The sequence below is a fragment of the Quercus suber genome, unplaced genomic scaffold, assembly GCF_002906115.3.
Source record: "Quercus suber isolate HL8 unplaced genomic scaffold, Cork oak 2.0 scaffold_197, whole genome shotgun sequence".
NCBI classification, from domain to species: Eukaryota; Viridiplantae; Streptophyta; class Magnoliopsida; order Fagales; family Fagaceae; genus Quercus; species Quercus suber.
In genome coordinates, this window is record NW_027069655.1 from 60,718 (window position 1) to 67,484 (window position 6,767).

At 32.4% G+C, this 6,767-nt stretch overlaps 1 pseudogene; it reads left to right on the top strand.

The window, feature by feature from the left end:
• Positions 1-422: 422 nt before the first annotated feature.
• LOC112017129 (elongation factor 1-gamma-like) lies at positions 423-1,860 on the top strand (annotated as a pseudogene).
• The last annotated feature ends 4,907 nt before the right edge of the window (positions 1,861-6,767 follow it).

A 6,767-nucleotide genomic window follows, 5' to 3' on the forward strand; every position in this document is an offset into this window, starting at 1 on the left:
TCTGTTGCTGCAGTTACTTGCCTGAAGCCCTGAAGGCTGACAATCCTTTATATGGTTCTTTTCATATTGATGATTGAGATGTTTATAACTACTGATGGTGCTCTCTCTTTCTGCATTTGCGTGTGTTATGATGCTTATTGTTACATATGCATAAATTTTCAGGTCCACATACAGCAGTGGATTGATTTTGCATCATTTGAGATTTTTTTTTTTTTGAGAGAGCATCATTTGAGATTGATGCTAATATTCTAGCATTTTATAGACCTAAAATTGGATGTGCAGTATACCTTCCTCTGGTGAGTTGCATCTTATATTATTATGGAATTGTTTTAATTCTTTTTTGGCATCTAAATGATAATGTAAAATCAAAATTAATGCAGGCTATATATATCCTACATAAAAAATCTAAATTCTCATAATCCCATCATAACTATGCACTGCCTATATGGGCCATATCTGATGTGTATAATTTTTGCGTGAAGACTGAGGAAGCTGCAACTTCATTATTGAAGAGAGAGCTGGGTGCTGTAAACACTCGTCTTGCCTCAAACACTTTCATGGTTGGGCATTCCGTGCTTCTGGCTGACATTGTTACACCATGCAAAGTATGAGGGCTTCACTCAACTGATGATTAAGAGCTTTACCTCTGAGTTCCCTCATGTGTAACGATGCAACTGGAAGCATGGTGAATCAGACTGAGTCTGTCCTGTCTTTTTAGGCTTTTACAAAGAAGCCATCTCAGCCAAAAGAATCTGCTAAACCAAAGCCTAAGGATGAATCAAAAAAAGAAGCCAAAAAAAGAGGAGCCTGCAAAGCCCAAGCCAGAAGCTGGTGCAGAAGAGGAGGAGGCTCCAAAGCCCAAACCTAAGAATCCTCTCGATCTGCTGCCCCCAAGTAAGATGATACTGGATGGCTGGAAGAGGCTGTACTCAAACACAAAGACCAACTTCCGAGAGGTTGCTATTAACCTCTGCTTTGGTCATCTTCGTTTGACAATGACATATAGGCATTGGGAGTATAATTTGCATTGGTAGTTCCTGTGTGTTAATTTCTCAAGAAGTCCCTTTGAAATAATCATTCATACGATGAGGTTGCTATCTTTTAAATGTTTGTATGATCAGTTAAAAAAAGTGGGGGACTTATATATTAAATGTTTATGTACATTAATTAGTTGAAGTAAGTGACTGGCTTATATACTAGCAGATTTGTTTTTAGTTCAACCACCTGGCCCATTCCTTCTGCTCTAAAACCTGAGTCTACCATTTGTCATGCCTTCCTCCATTTGAGCCCGTTCTCTACATTATATGTCGCTGCTATCTCTGGGTAAAATGATGAGAATACTGTTTCCTTTGTAACACTAAACAAGGTCGGTGGATTTCTTCAGAGGATGGATCTAGCACGCAAATATGCTTTTAGAAAGATGCTTGTGATCGGTTCGGAGCCACCATTCAAGGTGAAATTGCTGTGGCTTCTCCGTGGGCAAGAGATACCAAAATTTGTGTATGATGAGTGCTATGACATGGAGCTATATGAGTGGAAGAAGGTTGATATCACAGATTAAGAGCAAAAGGAACGTGTGAGTCAGATGATTGAAGATTACAAACCTTTGAGGGCCAGCCTCTTTTGGACGTCAAGTGCATCAAGCGAATGACCCCAATTAGTCCCTGGATTAAAAGTTGTATTTTTGTGTGTGTTTTGCTGCTAGAGTTTTTATTGACGCTGTTCTAACTTCTAAACAGAGACTAAGTTTAGTCTTTTTGTGTTTGAGTGTAGGTCTAGTATAATTTATAAGTTTGTTTCTGCTGTTTCAAAATTTAATATTCTATTGATAGAATCTTGTGTTAGATAAATGGTTGCTTGTTGATGGTATGCAAAAATTAAATTAAGAGTTGTCCACCATTTTATACTAATAATGGTTAGTTATCCGATCAAGTGTTTTCTAATTTCTAGTCGTGGTTTGCTGATTTAAGGTTGTTCATCTTTGATTCCAATACTAATTTAAGTTTCTGGTTTCAGAATAGTGATATTGTCGTATATGTATCTTGCAATACCAATAAAATAAAAAGATTTCATCCAATACAGATTCTCTTTATTTACTACTCTATTTAATAATAATTTTGGAAAAAAATAAAATAGAACTCTTAAGGGTTACATAGTGGGTTTCGTCCCACGTTACCACGGAGTTTGATATTAGTTTCATAAGTTTTTTTTTACATTCATTTATTTTTGGGTTTGGTACAAGACTACTCAAATGTTTCTTGCCATATCATACACTTGGAAGTCTTAATAAACTACTACCAATTTTACTACATAAAAGATTACAAAACATTAGTTTGTAAGGCAATCAGCCAATCACATTTGTAGTTGCATCCATGGCACCACTCATGTTAAAAATGTTGGACTCAAGACTGCACCACAAATGTCAACAATGTTGGACCAAGACCAACCTAATCACGGGATCCCTTTTAGAACTGGAAGACAATGGTCACAATACTGAAATTCTAGGTTCAGTACTGCAAAATAAATAAATCTAGAAAATCGCGAAACAGATAGTTTACCGCATTTCAAAGTGGTAACCCATAAGCCCACATCACCCTATCCTCGTATGGCCATGGGTACCCCCTTTTGTGTATAGTAAGCAGTAAGCAGAGCACTATGCATATTGGCTCCATACAAAACTCATATATTGTTTGGTTCTCTCATCTCTTTCTTTCTATATTTGATTATACATCTATTCGAATTTTCTGAAAATTACTTTAAGGCTTCATTTTTGTGTTTTTCTTTTTCTTTTTCAAAGGCAGATTTGACTTTTGGTATGTGAGACCGAGAGAGACGTTTTTCTTTCAGTGAAGACATGACTCTGGTGCGTTCAATTCATTGAATATATCTTAATTTTATCGATTGCATGTATTCCTCAGGGCCGGCCCAAGGCCTAGGCAACTTAGGCCTAGGCTTAAGGCCCGTCACAAAAAATATTTACCCTTTACAATAAAGGGACGTAAGAAGCTAGATGTTTGGTTTACAAATAATCTTTATTTTATTAAAAAACATAAAACATGTTTCAAGTTTTAATTGCTTGTACCTTGCACTAAAAGTGGTTGTTGTACCTTGTGCTTTAAAAAATTTGTTTCCAGTTGATTACGAAGTAAGAAGAACGGGAGAAATAGCCTCTTTTGCCTATTTTCCAGCACAAAAAACTTGTCCACACCGAAGCCTCATGATCCAATCATCAACGTCAAGGCAACAATCATAAAAAAATCTAAGACTAAAAACAAATTGAAAATGCATCTCAAAATTAAGTTTAAGGCAAAAGAAAAAGAAAAGCTACATATTACCTATACAAATATTAGGCAATACATAGCATTTATATATAAAAAAAGGATAATGATAACAATTAAGGATGAGACCAAAGAGTTTGCATGAGATCCAAACCAAATTAAAACCAAATAACAAGGGCAACTCATAAAAATAAAAGGAAAGGTAACACGTGAAAGAGTGTTATTTCTTTGTATTTCTATATGCAAAATGACCATTTGAAATATACACAAATTCTAGTGTAAAAGAGTATTTCAATTTTGAACAACTAAAGACAGACATACAAACATGTAAGGAAGAAAATATAGAAAAGATTGAGTGTTAAGAAAATTAGCTCTACTTATGCCTCAAAGTGAAATAAAGGAGGGGAAGAGAAGACATTTATTGATTTTTTTTTTAAATCACATCTATTGATTTTTTTTTTTTGGGGGGCAATTGGGTTGCAGTTTAGAAAAAATAAAGATATATATATATATATATATGGTAGTACCTAAATCTATAGATGAGAAGTTATAGTATCCTTCCTAAGTTTTTTTACCTTGAAACTAGATGATTTCTTTGATTTTCTGGGGTCATCATGTTGCTTGTCTTCTTTACTTTTCTGCTTTTAGTGATATTATTGTGATTGTTTAACCTAAATCTGCATAACAAACCTAAGTAATAACTTGGTTAATATATTAGATTAAACAAATTGTGTTTACAAGGGTCTAAATAATAAACAATTTGCAATTACAGTGAACTTACTTGGATAAAATTTTTTGTTTTCAAGAATAGTTTAACACTCAATTAATACAGGAATACAAAATGATTTTTGTTTCTTGTTTGTTTTGTTTTTTCTCTAAATACAAGGATGATTTTTCTCTATTTAAACTTAAGAAGAAGGCTTCAAGATCTAAGATTTTAGTTTTGGTATAGCAGTCTTTCTTCTCTTTAAAAGTTATACATAATGTAATTTATATAGATACACAAACTAAGGTTGAGCAAAAATTATTTTTCTAGTAGAATTTAAATTGCATATCTAGAGACTTTGCTCAAGCAAGAGTTTTATTAGTTGAGGGAAACTCTAAGTTATAACATAATTGTGCCAACTTAAAACGACTATATCTCACTCATTTTAAATTTGAATTGGGTTAAATTTGTGTTTTTTTGAAACTCCAAATTCTACTTTCCAATGAAGACAAATTTCACTTAGAAATTCACTATGGTGCAAAAGATATGGTTAAAAAATTCATCAACTTATCCTCATTGAACTTATCAAAACCGTATCATTTTTAGTAGCTTCTAACTCAAACTCAACCCTAACATAATTTTATTGATATAATGGAATTTTAACACGTTTTCAATCTAGAATTTGCCAACACATTTATGATCCCTAACTAAAAGAAATAAAAATATATATTATTTTTAATTTGAGTGATTTTAGAGATTCAATTTTTTTTTTTTTTACATATGTGTTACAAACTAGCGTGTTATCAATCACAAAAAAAGTAATTCATACCTTTATTTTTTTTTTTTGTTGTTAAAGTAGAGCTAATTACATTTTTTGTTACCATGGCTTTTGAGTGGAGTCTGTAATGAGCTATTGTATTAAAATTTCTTTCCTTCTCCTTTGTGTGTGTATTTGTTTCATTAAAAAAAAAAAAATTACATTCTTTGTCACATCAATTAATAAGTTTTTTTTTTTTTTTTTTGGTAATAACATATTTAATTATTCATTTTATTGGTGAGATTTAGGTTTCAAAAATTGTGAAAAAATATAATGTTACATCATTAAAATTTTACTATGTTAAATAATAGAATAAATAATTTTAAATAAGGTGAAGTTATCTATGCTTCTACTTATTATTTAAGGGATTTCTCTTGCTTGGACTCTAACTTTTGGTTGTACCAAAGTATTCACCAGTTTAAATAATAAAATTAGAAATTAAATTACTAATTCAAAAACTCCTAAATTTTAGATAATTTATATAAAAAAAAAAAGTTTTGTTCATTCACATATCTCGTAAGTATTTCTTTCCTAGTATCATCACCTAGCATTTACCTAGTAGTTTCAATGTTACGCACATCCCACGTTTTAATTGAAATTTAAATAAAAAAAAATTACAATAATTTACAACTACACCTGGGGAGGTAATTCGTGTTCGCATGTCGGGTTTGTGTCATGTCGACTTATGAGTATTCGACTATATGAGTCAACCCTAACTTGAAATTTTATTAAACATGTCAGGATTTTTCAACCCTAATACAACTCATTTATTAAATGGGTCAGTCGTGTCGACTTGTTTATCATATTTTGTCAAAATGAAAAAAAAAAAAAAAACTAATTTTAGTATTAACCAAATTGATATGAATTATGAAAAACCAAAAACAAATAAATATTTTTAATATAAAATTCAGAACTAACGAGTAACTGCATCACAAATAATTATTCAAAACTAAAACATATCTCAATATCACAAATAATTAATCATAATATGTCAACGAAAATAAACCACAATAGCTAATAAGTTTATATATCTAGGGGTTGAATGATATATTGGTAAAATGCCATTTAATTAATTGGGTTAGATAGGTTAAACAGGTTTTATGTGATGGATACTAACCCAACCCATTTATTAAACGGGTTAGTCGTGTCAACCCGAATATGACATGAATCCATTAAGCCTCAACTCATAAAGTAACTAATTTCATGTTGTGTACACTAATATTATATCTCTCTACTCCTTTCTTTTAATACTATTCAATTTTAGAAAAGAATTCCAACACGCAACAACCAAAAAAAAATTGGTGCTCTCCCAAAAAGAAGATGATAATTATGTGGTTGGTTCCTAATGAGTTTTTGGTTGGTTTTATTTTTTTGGTTACTTCACTTTTTAAATTGTTATATTAATTTATGTTGAATCTGTTATTTTGCTGAGAAACTATTCCAGGCTAAAAATTTCAAACATCTCACTCAAAATCCAACACTCTGATTTTTCTTTCAAGCAAACGATCAAGAGGGGTTCTTTTTGGTTCTTGACGATGAAGCCTGTGGTGGTGCGTGAATTGAAGTGAGAGATGAACATAGGATTGAATTTTACATTGGATTTGGGGTTGAATTTGTGGCAGGATTTATCTTTGTTTCATTATTCTGTTTCTGCGAGTGAAAAAGATTGTCATTGAAACAAAAATATGTATATATTATATCGCACAAATGGAAATTTTTTATATAAAAAAAATGACTTCTGAGCAGGATCAATTCCTTACTCTTATAAATTTTATCTCGAAGGGTTAATTCATTTCATTTTATACCAATACAGAGTCTGACCAATAAAAAATAGAGAAAAAGATTAAAAAATGACCATTCTCTTTGTCCTCCGCCCACCACAAACCACCACCCCCCCCCCCCCCCCCCCGCCCCCCCCCCCCCCTCCCCCCCCCCCCCCCCCCCCCCCCCCCCCCCCCCCCCCCCC